This window comes from Pleurodeles waltl, chromosome 2_1 (genome assembly GCF_031143425.1).
Source record: "Pleurodeles waltl isolate 20211129_DDA chromosome 2_1, aPleWal1.hap1.20221129, whole genome shotgun sequence".
In the NCBI taxonomy this organism is placed as follows: Eukaryota; Metazoa; Chordata; class Amphibia; order Caudata; family Salamandridae; genus Pleurodeles; species Pleurodeles waltl.
In genome coordinates this window covers 574,628,585-574,651,607 of record NC_090438.1, presented here as the reverse complement: position 1 = coordinate 574,651,607, position 23,023 = coordinate 574,628,585, and positions in this window count along the sequence as shown.

Sequence of the window (23,023 nt, the reverse complement as noted above, 5' to 3'; positions counted from 1 at the left end):
GAGTTCAGCAAGGCAGCAGGGCAACAGCAAGGCAGCAGTCCTTTGTAGAAAGAAGTCAGGTGAGTCCTTTGAGCAGCCAGGCAGTTCTTCTTGGCAGGATGCAGGTTCCGGTTCAGGTTTCTTCTCCAGCAACTGTCTGAGGTGGTAGGGCAGAGGCCCTGTTTTATACCCAAATATGCCTTTGAAGTGGGGGAGACTTCAAAGAGTGGCTTAGAAGTGCACCAGGTCCCCCTTCAGTTCAATCCTGTCTGCCAGGGTCCCAGTAGGGGGTGTGGCAGTCCTTTGTTTCAGAGCAGGCCCTCCACCCTCCCAGCCCAGGAAGACCCATTCCAAATGTAGATGTATGGAAGTGAGGCTGAGTACCCTGTGTTTGGGGTGTGTCTGAGTGAATGCACAAGGAGCTGTGAACTAACCCCAGCCAGACGTGGATTGTAAGGCACAGAAAGATTTAAGTGCAAAGAAATGCTCACTTTCTAAAAGTGGCATTTCTAGAATAGTAATATTAAATCCAACTTCACCAGTCAGCAGGATTTTGTATTACCATTCTGGCCATACTAAATATGACCTTCCTGCTCCTTTCAGATCAGCAGCTACCACTTCAATAATGTATGAGGGCAGCCCCAATGTTAGCCTATGAAGGGAGCAGGCCTCACAGTAGTGTAAAAACGAATTTAGGAGTTTTACACTACCAGGACCTGTAAACTACACAGGTACATGTCCTGCCTTTTACCCACACAGCACCCTGCCCTAGGGGTTACCTAGGGCACACATTAGAGGTGACTTATGTGTAGAAAAAGGGGAGTTTTAGGCTTGGCAAGTACTTTTAAATGCCAAGTCGAATTGGCAGTGAAACTGCACACACAGGCCTTGCAATGGCAGGCCTGGGACAAGGTAAAGGGGCTACTTGAGTGGGTGGCACAACCAGTGCTGCAGGCCCACTCGTAGCATTTAATCTACAGGCCCTAAGCACATACAGTGCACATTAGTAGGGACTTATAGGTAGATTAAATAGTCCAATTGGGTAGGATCCAAAGTTACCATGTTTAAAGGGAGAGAGCATATGCACTTTATCACTGGTTAGCAGTGGTAAAGAGCGCAGAGTCTAAAAGCCAGCAAAAACAGAGTCCAAAAAGTGGAGGGAGGCAGGCAAAAAGTTGGGGGTGACCACCCTAAGGCATGTCAGGTCTAACACATAGCCTATCTTTCTCATAGAATAACATGGGGGCTGCCTTTAACTATTCTTAAAGTGCAGTTTCCCTTTGAGAGCAGATAAAAATGTGGAGTGTAGGGGCTCTGAATTCACAATTTAAAAATACATCTTTTAGTGAAGTAGGTTTTTAGATTGTTAGTTTGCAAATGCTACTTGTAGAAAGTAGGCATTTTCTTGCATAAACCATTCTGTAACTCTGACTTTTTGTGGATTGTCTATTTGTGGATTCCCTGTCTGGGTCATACTGAAAGTTGGGCTGTTTGTGAATCTCCTCTAGACAGTGACACAAAGGGAGCTGGGGTGTAGCCTGCATATCCTGATGAGCCATCTGAGCTAGAGTGGTGGGAGGCGTTGTCATTGACACCTGAATGGGCTGTGCCTGCCCTCACATAATGCAGTCTCCAACCCCCTGGTGCGTGTCTCGGGCCTGGCCTGGGCAAGGCAGGATCCCATAAACAACAGATACCTTTCTTTGAATTTGGGGACCTTGAAAGGCAGAAAGGGGTGTATGCAGTGGACCCAAAACCCCAGACTTTAGATCTCTTCAAATTTGCTTCTGGAACCAAGAGGAACCTCTGCCAAGGAGAAGAGCTTAAGAGCTGAGGAGAAGTGCTGTCCCTGCCTGTGACTGTGCTTTGTTGGGCTATCCTGCAGTTGCTGTTTCTGCCTGGGAAAGTGGACAAAGACTGGATGTTGTGGTACATTCCTGCTTTGGAAGAATCTGCAAGGGCTTGAAATCAGCTTGCTCCTGTTCTGAAGGCCATCAAAGTCTTCCTCTGCCAGCACCTCAATTCTGCTGAGACTCCTGCCCTGCAAAGTGGTTCATTTGCATTACAAAGCCTTACGTTTTTTACATATACCGTGTTCTGTTTGAACAGAGGTTTGCGTAGACCTGGTGTTTCCTTTTACATATATTTCACAACAATACTGTTGTTGTTTACTAGATCCTTCGAATATAGATTTCGAAAATTTCTAAACCTCATACCCTTAGACATTTTACTTATAAAATATATATAGTGCTCCCCACATGTGATGGCTAGAGAATCTTGCACTTAAAACTTGTTTTACTCTACCCTGGCAGCAGCTTTTTTAATATACTTGAATACAGGTCTTGTATAGATACTATGTTCGGGGACCGCTGCTGAACTGTCAAACACTGTAACCTTTTTGATATCCAAAAATAAACCCACCCATTGTGCTCCACCCTTGCAATGCCGATATGTGTTAAAGACAAGCGAGAGTGGTCTCTCTACACCAATACCTGCGGGTAATCTGTCACTTGGAAAAGCACCTAAAAAGTATTTCTTTGCATATATTTGAGGGATTAAGAACTTGCGTATCTGAACAGTGTTCATATTGCAATATTTTAAGGATAGTCAAACATAATCTTGCAGGCGTGGTTGACCTGAATGATGCTGTTGAACACAGAGAATATAATCATGTTCATATTGTTGGCCTGGGCACGACTAAAACGTATTTCAGCTTTTAGATTTACACTTTTGATCACATTATAGTGATCGCTGTCTTCCATGTCAGGCGTCAGATCGAAAGCGAACAGTGTGTAGACTGCCCTATATTCTTCTCTTGATACGACGACTCCCGAGTCCCTCAGATGTTTCCCTGTTATCGATGCCAGCCCAAGAGATTCCCTGATAAAGTAAGCTGTTCCAAAGCTTGTTGTGTATGGCTTTGCAGCAATAACAGCCACCATATGTACCAGCGCCACGTAGTTGATGACATAGGGCCTGATTCTAACTTTGGAGGACGGTGTTAAACCGTTCCAAAAGTGGCGGATATACCACCTACCGTATTACGAGTCCATTATGTCCTATGGAACTCGTAATACGGTAGGTGGTATATCCGCCACTTTTGGGACGGTTTAACACCGTCCTCCAAAGTTAGAATCAGGCCCATAGTGTTTGAAATTGAAAGGGTGTGAGGTATATAGGCCACTAAAAGCTGTATTGTCCATGAAACCTATGATAGTACGTTTCGGTAGCTGTCCTAGAAATAAATTTTGCTGTTGGGTTAATCATTTACCGGCTGGAATGCTAAGAGCCACTCTTTCAACCGCGTACGGATCTGGTTCTACTTGACTTTTTATATTTTATACTGTTCCTAAAACCCTCCTTCATTTACACATACAGCTAAACACGGTATCACAATTCGGAGCTTTAAGGAACACCTTCCATCTAAAATAATCTAACACTAACTGAATATTCTGATATGTTTCAATAGTGGCTTTGGATTTACTGATGCCTTTGCTTACTGTGGCGATGGATGGGTAATAGCTGCGAGGAAATCCGGCAAGGATTCTCAAAGGGTCCTGATCATGCTTTATAGTAAATTTGGACTCTAGCATTGAAATCAAATGTCATGTTCTGGGGTATTGGATTCCTGTTAGGGCTTCCTCCCAATCCCCTTTCAGGTCTACGGGTTTAGCCAATTCCACTGTATAATTAGAAATTTGATTATTAGTGAACATGTCCCTTGAGGCGTTGGATGGCAAAGTAATATAAGATGGCGTTGTCTCCATCTTGTCGCCTACAGCGCGATCTCTCTGTACTCACAAAACCTGCACAGAACTGGCCAACAACCAACTGTTAAATTTCTCGGATCAACCCCACCATTTGACAAAAACCTGTTGGCTAGCTCCACTACCTTTCCTTTTCAGAATCTTTTCAACCCTGTACACCCTGTGAAGATCATCAGGCAACTTCTGTAGCTTCTCCTTGTAAAAGATACCTAACACATTTTCCTTGCCATAGTACTTTAGCCTGTAGATATATGCATCCTCTTTAAGCTTTACACTTTCCACTACAAATATCCTATAACTAAAAGTCTGTTGGTAACCCTTTGTAAAGACCCCTTTCAATTTTGAAACCCCAACATGTTCACCGTATTTTAAAAGAGGCTTCTTTAAACATGCAGCGAGCTGGCTCCCATACACCTTTCTCCACACCTTTAACAAATTATCTAGCGTTACATCAATGGGAGACTTTTGATCGTTCTGTGGTAAATTGCATTATAACTGTCTATAAAAGCCTATAAAGCATCCACATACCAGTAGGTGGTATAGCCCATGAAATATCTCCACCTCTTAGTCTTTAAGGTTCTATTAAAATGCTCTGTAACAGCTGCTTTTACCTCCATGTGCATTACAAAATGTTTATCATTGTGCTTTTTTAATAATTTCTGAAATGCTTTGTTTAAAAATTCTGTTCCGGTGTCTGTCTGTAGTTTTTGAGGGGGGTCGACCTTTCCTGAAGATGACTGCAAAGGCTTAGGTTACACTGATCCCGCTTTTATTGCTTAGCGTTCTGAATAGGCGTACTTGGACAATACATCTATGACTGTTAATATGTATCAAGTACCGTTATTATGCTTTGCAAAATCTTGTACACTGATTATCGATGGCAGGCGGACATAATCTACTTACATTAACAATGGCAGGTCTCTTAAAACGCTTCCCGTAGGTCCTGTGGTGTGAATACACCTCTTACCCAGATAACCAGGTCTTCACCAAAGCTCGGTTCACCAGTTTATTTTCAACTAAAGCCCTTCTAAACAGCACTTCGACGCTCCCAAAGCTACCGACCCCTCTTCTATCATAATAAAGCTTCCTTAATCCATGCATCGACATGTTATCTGTTACAAACCATGAAATAAAAAGCACCGGGTTTGTGTAAGGACATTTTATTAAAAATAAAGAATATCAGCACATCATAAATACAACATACTTTACAGTTTCCAGGTACATGTCTTATCGTCATCGTTGTTGGACAGTTTTGACTTTTCACTACGTATATTTAGTATGACACAGGCTACATAGATCACCAGGGGCCATGCCGCTAAACGGCCTCAGCATCACAAGTTTTGATATTTTTATAGTTATACACTCATTAGCTCTGGACGCAACTTCCTGCCCACCCCTCCAATAACTTTGTACACTCAGGATACTGACAGCATTCAAAGGTCCGTACAGTTCCAGGCCGGACAATACAAAACCTTTTTATTTTTGAGAAATAATAATCGGTCAGAAGCTTCAAGGCTATGCATCTGCAAATGTCTTAACTCCTGTATACATGCGGCCCCAGTATTCATCCCTTGTAGGCAGCCATGGGTTGATACACCATTTGGATATACACTCCGGACTGTTGCACAGCATCGTAGCAGCAGGCTCAGAAATGTTCAGCAAATGCAGAGTTACAGGGTGTATTTCAGCTATCCTTTCTTTAATCGGCACATATATCAATGTGGCAATAGATATGTATCTGGGGTATCATGGACATCTTGCACTGCGACATTCTGATGCTTGTCCTAAAAGCGAGCAAGAATGTAATATTAAATAGCACAGTTGTGACCCGCTTCCCTCAGACACTGTAATTTTTTAAACAGTCTTTCTGGGGCTAAAGAGACGATTCTTCTATTTTTATAATGAATATCACAAATACGTCTTTCGATGACCCTTTCTATCATCCTATCAAAATGAGTACACATCCCTTGCATACACTCGAGTTTTGAGCATGGTTCGCTCGGGTATCGGATCTCATTGAGCGCTGTTGACAAGACCTCAATCATATCAGTGTGGACATATTTATTTTCCTCTGACAACCCGTACACCACCCATAACAACTTAAATACCTTTTAGGTGTCCAGCCTGCTACATATATGGCGAAATGTTCTTGATGTGTACAACTCGTACAGACACTCGTGAGCCTACTGTTCGGATCATACATTTTATGCTCGTAACAAACTTAATAATAGTCACGTTTAACACAAGTGTTCACAACAGTTGCAACAAAACCTTTAACAGGCCATATGGCATCGTAGGGGATGCCCGGAGTTTCCCTTTGAAAATCTGTGCTATTATAGGTACAAACAATTTTTTTACGCGCCTCTTTGTTCTGGCTTGTAAAACTTTCATACTGTTTTGAACAGCATAAGCAGTAAAAATTTAAGTTGTTAACCTTTGACAACGGTCTCTCTACAGCAGCTCTTTTTGTGGTTGCTTTCTACGGTTCAAACAAAAAGAAAGACAAACTATTAGTTAAGAGTAAAATATTGTATATACGTTGAGTGTCTAGAGTATTTATTTTTTTCCTAACCTGGTCGTTTTCGCTATACTCAGCGGCTGCGCTGAAATATTGAGTTGCATAGGTCCATCTGAGAGTTGACGCATAACCACGCTCACGTTGCAGGACCCTGGCACATGACTAACATGTGATTGCACAATGCAACAGCCCTTGTGACCCACCTACACTTATGTAAGTTCCGGGGTCAGCTATCAGGGGGCCCCAGAAGACCCGGGAATGGAAGTGATGTATTTTCCAGGGAGCGGGACAACTGTCACTTTGCAGTTTGATCAGGAAAGGTATTCCCATATTCTACTAAAACAATTTGAATCTAATTGACTACATTGAATAATACAGCATTTGTCAATTATTTCTATGACTCTTAATGCAGAGGAACATAGCTTTAGAAAACATATTAATAGAAATAGTCAGTCACTAATGCACAATCCTTAATCATTAAAAACATTAATGCTATCATTAATACCCAGTGAGAGAAATGTTTTGCCTCTGTATTAAGTACAACATAACCAGTCAATATGAAGCAAAATAGTAAAAATTTATGACTTTAATGACGTAATCTTTAACTTAAAAAAACAACAAAAAAAACTCAGTCCAAGACACTTATACCATAAATAGGCATTCCTATTTTGGTTTCAATATAGCAGTGAATACAAAAAATGATCATCTGAGATGAAGTCTACCATGTAATTCTAATTATTCAAAAAGAAGGTGCCTGGAAGAACTTGACCAAAGAACAGGGATTAAGTTGTTTATGTAAAGCAACTAAAGAAACTATTGACTATGGCATTTACTGTTTGATCTTTGTGAAAAAATAAATATCTGCGTCCTTTGTTTAGGGCAGCTAACATTCTATCAATAAAGGAGGGTACTTTATAATATTTTAAAGGGGTATCCAAAAAATCTATAGGATGTTTTGTAATTCTCTTTAGTATGATACATGACCTAGTAAAGTGGGACTGCTTGAGACATGCCATTGTAGAAATCTAAATGGTACCCTCCTTTTTTAATTAGAATGTTACTTTATATATTTAAATTAATAACAATTGTTGTGTGTCTGTTTTAAACTCACTATTAATCTCCATCGTAATGTTTTTACAAACTATATTGCAATTGATTTTAACCATTATACAGAATAAAGTATCTCCAACTCTCTTCTGATTTGTGTGAGGAAGTAAATAGAATCAGGACGTTTCCCACAATCAATGTGTGAATTCCTGTAGGGGTACCTGAATGCATGGACATGAGATGCTTCAAAGTGGCTGTGTTCCCTGAGGTTTTCCATCAGTGAAATGTCCCCTCTAACTTAGTTGTTGTGTTGGATCATAACTTGAATTTGTCACCAATTGTGAGTAAAACACCAATAGTCACTGGCAGGGCAGTGGGACTTGCACAATTTTCTAAAAGGTTATAGACATGTTTGTTCTGCATCACTGCATTTAACATAAATCTCTTGCTAACATATATCTAGATCTTATCATGTCTTATGGTCTGTAATAGCTGTTGTGGGGGTAGCTGATCTACTCACGATCCACTTCTCATCTTTAGTTAAATGGGAATTTAGCTTGGCTTCCACGTCTTATAAATTGGAACTGGTATTACTCAGTTAAATATATTTGGCATTTCACAGAAATGTACTGCCTCCATTTCAACTTACTTGCCATGTTGTTAGGGACAACCCCGGCCAAAGCAGTGGTGTCCCAAGGAATATTAAATAAATGGACTTCAGACATGATCTAGAGACAAGCTTAGAATTAGATAACTGGATGTTTGGTGGTTCAAAGAACAATATTAACATTAAAGTCTTTCAACAGTCATTTCAGACTATTAGGAAGATGGGCAACAGAATGATAAAAGATCAACTTTCCCTAGACTCCTATTAGAACCAGGTACTCCAGGAGTATTTAGTTTTCAAGTTTGACTCCACTGTGTGTAATCAGTTCCTTTGACACAGGTTTATGTAATTACCATACTCAGCATTAGAAGGTAGCTGAAAAGGTGGGTATGTTAGTCCAAGTCTTTGCTACCAGTGGTATTGGGCATAAGAAAAACATTGTGTATGTATTACTCGTCTGCCCATGCCTGCTTGTGTGTAGGCATGTGATGAAACTGGTGGTGTGTTTTTGCTCATGTGTTAGAGTAATCTGTTATAGCTCATTCATTGTGAGCTAGCAAAGAGATATTGGTGCTTGTCATCATTAATGCAGCTGTCTGTTATATGTTTAGAAGTAGATGCTGAACCTTATCATGGATCTGCAGCTGACTTATCTGTCAACAAAGTTTTTACTTATGTAAACTCCGTATCGACGACAAGAGGTATGCAACTTGGGGCCCTGAATATAGCGCCCAAGCAATCGGTGACAATTGTGTCACAATATAAACATTTAGTTACCAATCTTGCCCTTATGTAAATAGCTATTTCCCAATTTGCCTGCTTCTTCTCACCACCAGTATCCTTACAGTCACCTGTTGTCCTCCTCCATTCTGTTCTTCACCCATATCCCCTAATCTTCCCTTATGTCTGCACCATATTTTGCTTAGAATATTTACTACTGTAACCCATTCTCTTTTATAGTGCCACTCATCCCTTTGACTCACTATATCAGACACAGACAAACATAAATGCAAGCATGATTCATACATGTATCGTTGTAACATATTGGAGAAATACTCACAACAAAAGCGCACCATTGACGTTATTCAGGAAACAAAACTTGAAAATCATTACTCCAGATGTGCTCTCTTTAATAGGATAATGCCTTACAAGTCATGCTCCTGTTTACAGTGAAACACTAAATTATACAAGAAAGTGATGGATGGAATGCTTTCATTAATATCAGCCATTGGTAATTACTCAGATCCATCCCAGCGTGTCATTATTTTGCACATCATGCCACCTCAGGTATTTTGTATACTTTAGTGTGTCACCCTTTCACGTAGGCTCTCATTATTCTAATGAGACTACTGGATTTTGAGCGGCAGAATCACCCACGGTGTGGGAGACAAAGTCTAGCCCACTACGGGTGACACCTGTCGCTCTAATCCTTGCTTTGTTCTGGCTAACTAGCAGTGCCTCATCCCCATTAGAAGATGGTGATGTTTGGGCAGCCGAGCGCATGACATACTGGCCACTCAGGTCTCATCCAGTTCTCTCAGTTACAATTTAGTTTCATATGTAAATGACAAACAGAAGCAGTATATGTTTCAATGATAAGTTTAATAAAATGACTGCATCTTAGAAAGCAAAGCGTGAGCTGCAATAACAAGGACGACACAACATGACAGTATTAGAATTGTGACAAAAAGAGTGAAGCATAAAAACAACGCTATCATATTGTCACTATTTTCGATGAACTAATCCCTACCTAGGCTAGGATACAGCACAGAATGTTAAGCTCTAATTCTACCCTTCAGGATCTCATGGGAAGACATCAACCCCCATACCTGAGCAAAGGCCTGCGGTCTGCGTTAGCATCTGTAGCAAAGCATTCGGCAATCAGCATACATTAGTGGTTCCCTGGCTGGAATCTCCCTCTAACGTGTAAGGGACAAGGAAGTGTTTTTATAATAACACAGCTGATGTTCTTAGAAAGTGTCCCTACGTAAGGGTGTGTATTTTCTACGAATGCTGGGGACTAAACTTCTACCACATTCACCAGCAATGTACTGTGCTGTAGCCTTGGAAGAAGCACAGAGTGATCAAGAATGTCTTGTTTGAGAACAGAGTGCTGGCCTAGGCAAAACAGTTAGATAGACGGAAATAAAACAAGACCGTAAAAATTATTCTTGTAACAATAATAAGGCGAAGCCGAATAAAAATATATCTAGGTTAAAGTGCACAACGGCCTAATGTGTTAAAATAACGTGCATGGAGCTATAACTAAAATGGCTACACAACAACCCAAAGTGTGCACACTGTGTGACTGGACTCAAGCTATAACTAGCTATTGAGCCCTAACTAGGGCAAAATCAGTCCTTGGTTGATTGTGGCACAGTTCAGGGAGGGCCTTGCTTGGCATTTTGTGCTGGATTGATCCCAGTGAAGCATGGTCATATCTGATTTACATATGGCTGCGTCCAAACTGAGGTGGAATGGTGTGGATGCGGCCCAGAGTCAATACTGGTGGCTGAGATTGAGTCAAGCATTCCATCTATCACTTCTGTACACTTTATTATGCTCCTGTTTATGGCTTGATCACCTATTAATGGTAATTTTCTTTGCAACTTACTTGCTGATTTGTCAACGTTCTTTAAGTTGCTGATCCATTTGTATTGTTTTGGCACAGAGGTGCTTTATCTTCAGTGCCTACGCACTGCAACAATACCAAGCACTCCATATCTTGAAAGATACTTTAATAAGTCCCCCTGCAGAAATTGTTGTTCCCAATGCAATGCGTGGATGGTGAATTGGCACAGCAGAGGTGAATTAATTGATACTTTTATTCTTTGCCATTTTGGAACAGAATTTGCTCCATTGGCTAAAACAGCCATTTAGCAATAATTTGGACATAAGCGATGCTGTAGACGGCATAAAGTATGATAGCACTGGCAAGCCCACTCTATCCTTCTTCATCCTGATCTGTGTCTGCTCGCCCCTAGCACTTGTATCTGTCCCTTTTGGTTCCACACATGGTGCTCCATACATTGCCCATTGCAGATGTTCCATTTTCCATTCATGTGTTCCATGAAGTTCTCTTGCCTCATTGTGGCCCCTGCCTACCTACCACCCACTTCATTGCCACTGTATGTGGCACGATTCAGACTAGCGAAGTCATGTTTCTCATAGTATACACAGATGAGAAAGATGTCCTTTTCCCTTACTTGCGAACTGTACAATTCCTTTACAGAGCAGTCTCTTGATTGAAACTGAAGACATCACTATTCCAAAATAGAACCTCATTGTCTCTAGCTGTGGCACAATCACTTGAATCACTTTAATCTGTAATCCTGTTGTAGGATACAAGACCCCGTCACTCAAGAGTCCAGTGTGGGATAGACAGTTTTATTTGGGCCTCCTAGGGGATTAGGATAGCTAGGAAGAAGCTTAGAAGAAAATACTATAAAGGATTGCATTACCTGATATTCAGTTATATACCTGGGCCTTTCAATTAAAGAATGCTAAGGGTTTATTGTCAGGGAACGGGTTGAGTTTATTAGAGAGAACTATGTTAATGTGTGAGAGGGAAGATGGACAGAAATTTATGTACAAATTTGGTCACCCTAAATTCTTTAAAAAAATCAGATTGAAAGTGTTACAAGCTGCTGCTTGGCTATGGGCACAGATAAGGAGAATTACAGGTCTGTCTTACTATAGTGTTTATGCTCCCATTTGGGACTCCCCTGGTACACCAGACTGTCTTAAGGATTCTCTCTCTCGACCTCTGAAAGAAGCGGGTATAGTGGAATAGGGTCAGATATTTTATGAAGGTAAATTAAAATCTTGGGAGGAACTTCTGTTGATAACACGGGGTTCCTTATCTAGATTTAAGTATCTTCAATTACAAAGTTGGTCACATTACTTGCAATAAGTGGGAACCTATACAAATGAGTTAGGGCCATCAATCAGTAGCTCCTCTATCAGTAGGAAAGAGGTTGCTGTTTTTTATGGTCTGTTCTTAAACATTCTGGAGCAGGAGCAGGATTTTCCTAGTTCGTTATGGGCCGATTTGGTTTGTAGGGAAGAGTTTACTACTTTATGGTCAACTTTGTGGCAGCTGTTGTATAAGGTAGTAAAACCGGCTTCACTGAGGAAAAACCATCTTTTTGTTCTACATAGGGTGTATTATACCCCTAGGAAGATAGGTAAATTTACTTCGAAAGGAAGCCCGGCGTGTAGGAAATGCGGTCTTGTGGAGGCCGAGGATCTTTGTATGTTTTTGTTTTGTCCCCATAGTTTGAGTTTTTGGAGGGAGGTTTTTGTTTACTATAAAGCAAGTACTTTCTGTACAGGTGGACTGCTCTCCAGAATTAGCATTATTTTGTTGGTCCCCCAAGATAGGTTGTTTGAGTAGTTATAAGAGGAGTCTACTATTCTACCTTACTTTGTTGGGCAGAAGGGAGATCTGTAAATAATGCTTATGTTTAATACCTCTGTCTCGCCTTAATTGGTTGTCATCTGTAACAAAAATATGTAAGTTAGATCTTAGCCGCCTCCTTACTAAAGGAGTTGTGAATTTATGGAAGCCCTGGTTGAATTGGATGGACCAAGGGATCCGCAATATGTCAAGATGTATATAGGTATAAAGTTGTCCGATGATTAAGGCATATGAGTAGGAGATTTTTTTTCTGTTGAAAGGGACATTCCTATTGACCCTGACTTCCTACTATGAAAGACTCGGTACCCTCTAGGTTAAATACTGGAATTTGGGCCTTGTTTCTAAGAATGGAAGTTTATAAAAGGATATGAGGACACAAAAAAAAAAAAAAGAGTCCAGTGTGGGTGCAGAGGCAGTATATGAGTTATTTTGAATCAGTAGAAGCTGCTGCTACTGACCTCACACTTTTTCCTGAAAACTGCATTTTTCTCTGAGTGGAAAGCCCATGAAAATATGCAGCACTGGCCAAGGAGGAAAGACTTTGCATCTAGGGGCCACCAGCAGCAGCCCAAAAAACATGTCGGCCCAGAGTAACAAAAACTTCACTCAATGCAATGCAGCACAGTACCAACAGTATAAGCACTGCATTCCATGAGAGGGAGCAATTTGCGCTGCTTTGCATTAGTTTCAGGCAACAGTAAATAAAACAAATACATTTTGTGCAGGTTTGTGTCACTTTTGTGATGCACAGCCAGATGAAAAAGTTTGTTCATCTGGGCTTTGGGCTCCTGCAATGGAGGAGGAGTACTGTTGTCTGAACCTTCTGTGACAGAGCGATACTCAACTACAGTCACCCAATGCCTGTTAAGCACATTCCAGAGGTTATATGAGAACTGTCTTGTGTTGTGATTTAAAATCAAGAACCTGCTGGAACAGGAACTACTTACTAATGCATACTTGTGTGGGTTCTTTGGTGTCACTGGGCGTGTGTAGATATGTGCATGGAGACATATTTACACAAATAATATCCTCATCAGAGTAGTGGAAAAATACACAGTTTCAGGTGAAAAGAAAAGGTTACAGATTTGTGGCACATGCATCTTCTAATACCGTCGAGATCAGGCACAACATGAATCTCTCTGCTACCTTCATAGTGAGGCTTCAAACCTTTTCGACAATGAAAGAATGAATACACACATATACAATGTGGTTTTGTCTTAGTTTTAATGAAAGGAATTTGGTTACAAGCCTGTCAAATGGACAAAGCCAGCCTCTGTGAAGGATTGACAGGTCTGGCTACATAAATGAGCATGTCCTACAACATAGAAAATGCAGGTTTCTAGCAGAGCATGTTCTGGTGGAAATTAAACTTAGGAGGATATAGGTAATAATTATTTCTTCTGTAGATCATATGCTTCCACCTTTCTCTAAATTAGCCCTTGCCTGTGATAGCAATAATGAATGATCGCTCCTTCAATGATTGTTTTATTTGTTTAAAAATACATTTCTTCTCATCGGTAATGCGTGTGATGAGTCTAAATTTTAGTAGAGCCCCTTGTGTCACAAAAGTAATCAAAATGTGACAATTACTGTTTTATGCTAATCAAAATATTAACAGTTAATTGTAGAAGCTGCACTGACACAATTTAAATGTGCATTTGTATTGCCGAGTCTGACTTAGGTGGTATTTGTATTAAATTACATGGCAAAAACTTATGTTATATTGCAATTTAGACTCTAGACTAAGTACATACTGAAACATTCTAATGATTAATGAATTAAACATTGTGCAAAAATTTGAGAAATTACCTTATCTGTTATACTTACTGAAATGCATTTACAAAGCTTTTCCATTTGAAATTAAATGTTTACTCATTCATTAACTATTAATAATGTTCAATTCATAAGTTTGCACATGGCATGTGTTTTATTAAAATGTACTAATGGAATGTATGGTTATAATGCTTTTGTTTTAGCATGAGTGAGGCCTGTAAAAGTTTGTATTTCATGATTGTGCAGGAAATTATGATTTAATTTCATAACATGGGTTTTCTTTCAGACTGTTCTCCCATAAGAAGACTAGAAGTTGGTGACAGACCCTATTGTTTAGGTACCGAAAGAATGCAGCGTAGTGCCCTTGAATAAAGGGCATTGTGGACCATGGACAGACATCTTATACAATTGTTACAAACTTGTGTGGAGTCTCACAGATGGAAGACGTTCTCATGGAAAGCTTGTTTCAATTTGGAGTTATCTGATAGATTAATATTGGATGATGCCCCTTCTACGTGTCAAGGACTGATACCTTTGGCGAATCACAGTGCTTTATGACTTCTTATATTACAGTGCCCTGTTGGACTTTTGGCAGTTCTTAACCGTTCTCTGATACTTGGAGATGTCTTGCTGATTCCAGATGCTTTGCTGATGAAAATTTCTTAAATACTGAGCCCCTTGGGGAGATAGCTTCCTCTGTGCTTTTGCCCCTTGAGATGCCTTTGGAGATTTACACATTTTTACCTAATCCCTTTCAGAGGACTCCTAATCAAGCTTCTGATATGCTAATGCTTTCCCTTTTTATCTATCTTTTGCCTACTTACTTAGTAGCACGCAGTCCAAGTTTACCCTATTCGAAAATACTTTTGCCCTTTTTATGCTTTTTGTATTTTGCCTGCATGTATTTCTCCCCACGCATGTATTTTCCTGATTTGGTTAGTTGTAGGGTTTCTCACTGCCCAGCCTAAATTAATGACTTTGCTGAATTTAAATTGACTGATGATTGCTGACTCTGAACATTTGATTTCTGTATCTCAGATATTTAGTTTAATATTATGCATTGTTCTTCTAGAATGCTTAATTTTGTTAATGTTATTTTGTCTGAACTTATTTTGTCGCCTTGGGCAACCCTTTGTGATTATGTATCTTTATAATTTGGTAATGTGAATAGTCTTCATGACTTTTAGCTTGTGCTTGTAATAAATCCCATAACTTTATTCCCAACTGGAATTTCCTTCCTTGGCTGCATTGGTCATGGTGTTATAAATTAAATGGGTTTTCTTAGACTTTTCATCCTTGGGGTATTCTCCATTAATATTTCCCCAGGTAGTTGATGTGTGCTGGACTCTGTTTTTGCTATTTTTGTTACTCTGGGTACTTTACCACTGCTAACCAGTGCTAAAGTGCAAGTGCTCCTATACAAAATGTGAATGTAATTGGTTCATCCATGACTGGCATATTTGATTTACTAGTAGGTCCCTAGAACAGTGCACTAGAGGTGCCAGGGCTTGGAAATTAAATGCTACTAGTGGGCCTACAGCACTGGTTGTGCCACCCATATAAGTAGCCCTGTAATCATGTCTCAGACTTGCCACTGCAGTGTCTGTGTGTGCAGTTTTAACTGTAAGTTCGACTTGGCAATTGAACCTACTTGCCAGGCCTAAACCTTCCCTTTTCTTACATGTAAGATACCCCTAAGGTAGGCCGTAGGTAGCCCCAAGGGCAGGGTGCAGTGTATGGTTAAGGTCGGACATATAGTAATCTGTTTTATATGTCCTGACAGTGAAATATTGCTAAATTTGTTTTTCACTGTTGCAAGGCCTGTCCCGCTCACAGGTTAACATGGGGGCTACCTTTAAATATGATTAAAGTGTAGATTGCCTTTGGGAGTGGATAGACATGTGGATTTTGGGGTCTCTGAGCTCACAATTTAAAAATACATCTTTTAGTAAAGTTGATCTTAAGATTGTGTGTTTGAAAATGCCACTTTCAGAAAGTGAGCATTTTCTTGCTTAAACCACTTATGTGACTTCTCCTGTTTGTGAATTCCCTGTCTGGGTCAGTTTGACAGTTGGGCTCGTTGCACCTCTCACTAGACAGTAACACAAAGGGAGCTGGGTGTAGTCTGCATTTCCTGATGAACCATCTGTGCTAGGAGGGATGGGAGGAGTGGTCACTCACACCTGAAAGGGCTGTGCCTGCCCTCACACAATGCAGTCTCCAACTCCCTGGTGTGTGTTGGTACAAATACTTTACACCTAGCACTCTGAAGTTAAGCCTACTGCTTGTGCCAAGCTACCAAAGGGGTGAGCGGGGGTTCGCTGAGGGTGATTCTCTTTAACCCTGACTAGAGTGGGGGTCCTTGCTTGGACTGGGGGTAACCTCACTGCCAACCAAAGACCCCATTTCTATCAGGTTTGTATCAAAATTGTGTTAATGGTTCTACCACACTACTTACTGGGTTCAAAGGTTCATCAACATAGAAGAGCATTGATTCCAGGAAAGGATGAAAATGCTACAGTTCTGGTAGCAGAGTTATGGTTTGTCCCATAAGTAGGAGAGAACCATTATGTCTACTGTTAGGTACATAGGGCTGACCTTATGTGATTGCCCAGTCCAAAAACTGTTCGCCCTAAATTCTGTCCCATGGTTAGATCCAAAAATTGATGAAGTTCCAGTGTCAGACCTACAAATGACGGACGTATGAGTATTATTGGGATTCTGCACTTGCAGTGCTTTTGGCTTGAAAATTGTGGTGAAGTGTGATGTACTGAAATGTTATGCAGAGTCATCATACTTGAAGTAATTGTGGCACTTTATGTTCAAAAATGTCCATGTTAGTTGTTATTGTTGATGGGTCTGTTGTGGCCTAGTGTCTAGGATAACGCACAAGTGAAGAAGACGCTTGGCTAATTTACTGTTTGCAGTGAGGTGCTTGTCATGAGACATCCTTGACAGTGCTAATAGTTTTTCCTTGAGTGAGTGTGAGTTATTGGTTGGTATTTAATGAATCTGGAGGAACTGTAGCAACAAGAATGAGAATTGCTGCTCAAGGTTAACTTGCTTAATTGTGCAAAAGTGTGAGCCTGCACATTTTTTTACTGTTTGAGTTCCTACCAGTAGTGTGCAGACAAGTTGTTAGTTTTTGCTCACAATATTGTGCATTAGGTGTTTGTGAGCTGCTTTTGGCTGAGAATAGTGAGAGAAAATAATTCTGGGATTGAGGCTACTTCTAGATTCGACCAAAAGTTGAAATCTTTGCTCCATTCAATTTTTCACAAAGTTTTTCAAGGCATTTAAAGGTGCTTTAAGAGGAGATGTTTTTATTCCAGTTAGAGATGGTATAGAAACGGCACCCCAAGGAACTCCAGGTTATATTGTGTAGTCAACCAAAGGTTTTCATGCATGTACATGGCTTGAACAGTTGTGCAAGATTACAGAGAAAGAAGGTGCTTTAGCTTTTCCCTGATACAGAACATTTGCATGAGGCAAATAATTTATTAAATGAAACCGCCTCCAAGACCTGCACAATTTGAAGCGCTTAATTTTTGGGAACTTGCTGCCCATGAAAAAATGTCAACAAAATATGAGGATAAAATGCAGAAAGCGTTCAAGATACTTTCAGAAGCTAGATGGGATGCAGAGCAGAAAATATGGACAGCAGATATATTAGATGGAGTCAGAATGTTTCCGGCTATTTCAGAGGAAGATAAGAGTACTAAACCAAAGACCCCAAAGAAAGCACAAAAAGCAGGACAGACAGCAAAAGCTGAGTAAAAGGACAGTAACATATGACTGGGATTCAGATGGTGAGTTTATAAATTGGTTATTGATGAATAGTCCACCTCCACATCATTCAGCTGAGGTAGAAACAAGAAATGAAGCACTACAGAATACAGTTCCAAATATGCAAACTGCTTCAGTTGCACAGACCCTGAATCAGATTGTTCCAAGTACACCTGTAAATACAGTGATACAAGTGCCTGTGGTTTATCCACCAGTTTAAACCGTTAATACAGTTCAGCCTATTCAAATTCCAGATGTAAGTCCAATCATTCCAGATCCCGATGTGAGTCAAGTGGTACAGTCATCTTATGTGAATCAGCCTGTTGAAAATGTAGCTCTGCATTAATTTGTGGCAGCGTTTAGTCCAGTTCAGTCAAGGCCAAATGTTACCCCAAGTAAAACAGGACAAAGTTTCAGTACTGTCTTAGGACAGAGTGCAGGAATGACAATTCCTCAAAATCAGACATATAGGCCCTGATTCTAATGTTGGCGGGTGGCGGGAGCCGCCCGCCAAGCGGGAACCGCCAGAAGACCGTACCGCGGTCGAAAGACCGCGGTGGTCATTCTGGGTTTCCCACTGGGCTGGCGGGCGACCGCCAAAAGGCCGCCCGCCAACCCAGTGGGAAACAGCCTTCCCACGAGGACGCCGGCTCCGAATGGAGCCGGCGGAGTGGGAAGGTGCGACGGGTGCAGTGGCACCCGTCGCGTATTTCAGTGTCTGCATAGCAGACACTGAAATACATAGTGGGGCCCTCTTATGGGGGCCCCTGCAGTGCCCATGCCATTGGCATGGGCACTGCAGGGGCCCCCAGGGGCCCCGCGGCACCCCCTACTGCCATCCTGTTCCTGGCGGGAGACCCGCCAGGAACAGGATGGCGGTAGGGGGTGTCAGAATCCCCATGGCGGCGGAGCGCGCTCCGCCGCCATGGAGGATTCTCAAGGGCAGCGGAAAGTCGGCGGGAGACCGCCGACTTTCCGTTTCTGGCCGCGGCTGAACCGCCGCGGTCAGAATGCCCAGCGGTGCACCGCCAGCCTGTTGGCGGTGCTACCGCGGTCATTCGCCCTGGCGGTTTTTACCGCCAGGGTTAGAATGACCACCATAATATGGCTCTGAATGCATTAACAGTTCTTGTGACAACAGGTCCAGTTGTTCCCTTGCATGCTTCAAGCAAATCCGGAAGCAATGACCATTCAATAACTGTCCAGACAGACTCTGAAACACCAGTTACATCACCTACAAATTTGTATGCAAAGATCAGTGTATTCAAACAATTCAGAGAGGGAGAGAACAGGGTCTCGTGTTCCACCTGTGGCCTCTACACAAATTGCCGAACCTAACTCAATGTTAAATCAAGCAGGATTTGTTTTGGATGCAAGGTTTCCTTGTGGAACCTCATCTCATGCACAGACCAGATCAGATCCCAAATATACATTGCAGTACCCCGCGAGAAGTACCCCAGAGAAATAGTATTAGTTAGCAAGGTTTCACAACACAGCAATTGACAGAATGGTTAAATAGTTTGAGTCCACAGATGCAACCGGATTGGCAAATTGCAATGCCAGAGCAGAGGAAACACCTGTGAGAGACAGATCAGTAAATGTGCCTAGACTGATATTAGAATTAGATTAAATTATTTTGGGAACACTAGACTTTTGTGTAAATTTTCAATTGAGCAAAGACAAACAACTCTTCATGTTTAAGGATGTTATTCAACTGCAGGACACACTTATGAGAGATACTGAAGTGGCTGAGAGATATGATGCAAATTTAGGAAAATCAAAACCCTTGAAGAGAAGTTATGGATTAGAATTCAGTTGAAATGATATAGTTAAGATGAGATCTCCTTGGATGAGATTGCATATTAAGGAATTGATCACATATATACAAACATGGAGAGCTTTAGATAAGTGGGAATACAGATGACGAACGAAAGAGATCAGAAGAAGGCAAAGTCAAATGCGCCACCGGCAGGAGCAACTCAAGCTGAGGACAAAGTGAAAATGATGCCCATGAGAGAGATACCAGGTTGAGGTTATGTCTATGTTCCTTGGAATAGGAGTGATATATTGTCATTTGTAAATGATTACTCAGGATTGAGAGAAAAGACTGTGGGATGGTACAAGCAGACAGAGAGATTTATGAAACTTTCAAAATGCCTGAGGGAAGATGTGAATACGTTGTATGACATTGTTGTTCTGACTGGTCTGTCGATTGAATGTAAAGCGCATGTTGATTGGCCTGACAGTGAACCTCAGAGAGATCAAGTAAAAGGTGTACCATCTAAGGAGGTGATGAGAAAGTATTACTCGGTGATTGAGATACTGACAAATAAAATGTCTCCGAAAGATATTGAGCGGCAGAAAATTGACAGACCAGCTCAAACATCACAGTAGTTCTGCAACTATAAGAGCTAAAGATTTGGGTCATTTTGTTTTTAGATTTGTACAAGGATTGAAACAGACATAAGTGAAATGAATCTGCAGCATCCGATTTGTTGGCAGAATAAACTGATTCATGATATTCTGCGTTATTCAAAATATTTTAGTGATAAAATAGAGTTGAAACAGAGAAAGTTAAAAGGCAAAGTCATGGTTTTGCAATTGAAAGCTAAACAGAAAGCAACTTAGAATCCACAGATGATGGTGAATACTAGTGTGATGCAAGGAGTACCACAGTAGGTGGAGTTACACTGGCTCAAGGTAACAGTCAGATTCAAATTCAATGTGTTCAATGACCCCGGGTTCAAAATGTAAATGTGTTCCCAGGACACCAGATGCAGGTACCACAAGCCCCGAGGACACTGCAGCAGGTGATCGTGACGCTATCTGATTCATGTTTGTTCCTCAGCAAACCATGAATCAAATGCAATTTCCCTTAATTGGCCTGAGTGATGAGGAATTCACAGAGACATTTCACAGTGATAGTTCTAATGATGAGGATTGCATGGTGGGTACATCCGAAGAAGTAGGCCAGTGTGGTCCTTATGCAAACGCAAGTGTAGTTGACACTGGAGCTACACATTCAACTGTCAGAACAGCTGAGGTACCAAATCTTTCCCTTTCAGGAAAAGTAATCCAGATGGTAGGAGTTGCAAATAAGTAATTGACGAATCCTGAAACAGAGCATGTCCCTGTAAAAATAGGTTCCGTTGAAGATGAGCACCAATTTGTGGTCTGTGATTTAAGTCCTGTAGGTTTGTTAGGGTGTGATCTGTTGTGTAAGCTGAAATGTTCCATTACCTGTACAACTAAAGGAATGGCAATTTAGACAAATGAGAAAAATGTGCCTTGTAAAATTATAGAGCCGTACCAGAGTGTCACATTGTATTTAATGATTTGCCTGAAGATATAAAAGAAACAGTGACACCTAAAGTTTGGGATTTTTCAGGATAAGAAAATAGGACTCAAAGGATTTGAGCTTATTAGAATAACCGTGAAGCAAAATGCAGTATTTCCAAAAACACCCCTGTATAATATGTCCGCAGAGACAATTGCTGGAATTACCCCTTTGTGATCAATTCTCTGATTAAGCAGGTATCGTAAAAGAAACCATGGGAAGTCCTTGTGAAACTCTCATTCTATGATTGTGAAAGGCCAATGGAAGTACCACATAGTTCAGGATTTGAGAAAAGTGAATGAGATGGTCATTCCAAGTTGTCCTGTAGTACCAAATCCTGCAGTAATTTTGTTCCTAATCCCCATGTGAGACGGAATGTTTTACAGTCATTGATCTTTGCCAGGCATTGTTTTCCATACCTTCATGAGGAAAGCTAATTTCTTTTTGCATTTAAATTTGGTATGTTTTGACATGGTGCCAAACTCCTCAGGGGTATACAGAGTCACCATCAATTTTCAACCAGATCTTGGAAAATAATCTGAAGTACCTAAAAATGCTCTGTCATTCAGTCTTAGTGCAATACATTGACATCCTGTTGGTTGCCTCAAATACCAGAGAAGCATGCAGAAGAGATCCAATTGCTCTTTTGAACCATTTAGGAGAAAATATCCATAATGTTTCTTCCACAAAATTACAGGGTTACAAGAAAGAAGTTCTATATTTGGGTCACCACATTGAAAAAGGTATGAGGAAAGTGTCACAAGAGCAAATTTCAACAATCATGAGATTGAATCCCCCTGCAACACAGAAAGAAGTCTGAATGTTTCTGGGAATTGTTGGGTATTGTTGCCAGTGGATTTCAAACGTTTCCCCTTTGGCCAAGCCTTTAAAGAGGCTAACACACAAAGATGTGACTGATCCGGTACCATTGGATGAAAACTGTGTATATACTTTCACTAAACTGAGAGAAAATCCATGTCAAGCCCCAGCTCTGTGAATGCCCGATTATAAGAAATGTTTTTCTTTATTTTGTTGTGAATGAGATGCTCTCTCTGGTTTGACACAGTTGGATGGTAATGCTAACAAGCCTGTGGCTTATTTTTCTGCTATACTTGATCCTGTACCAGGCAAGGTTGTCTAAAAGCAATCGCAGCACTCAGCGTGAGCGTGGAACAGTGCAAAAACATTGTTATGGGATATCCACTGAATGTTTTTATTCCCCATTCAGTGGAAATTTTGCTGACCTGTACAAAGATCCGATATTTAACAAGTGAGCGTTTGACCCATTATGAGCAGACCATTCTTGCTTCAACCTATATGAACATCGAACATTGCACTGCGCTTAATTCTGCAACCTTGATGCCCATTCCTGTTGAAAATGCAAGTGACCGTGAAGATGAGGTTGAGCTTGACTGGCTTGATGAGACTGAATTGTGCACCAAAACAAGACCTGATATTCAAGATTTCCCCTCAGATGAAAATGACCATGTCATGTTTATTGATGGCTCCTGTTTAAGAGATAAAGATAGTACCATGAAAGCAGGTTATGTAGTATGCGCAGTCTCAGGTGTGATAGAAGCCTCCTGGTTTTGAGGAGTCTTTTCAGCCCAAGTAGCAGAATTGGTTGATCTTACTACAGCATGCTGTGTTTCAGAACAGCTTAAAGTAACAATTTTTACTGGTAGTGAATATGGCTTTGGTGTCATTAATGATTTTGGACAGTTATGGTCCCAGATATGTTTTCTGACCTCCTTTGGTTCCCCTATCCGAAACAGTGACGCAATTTATC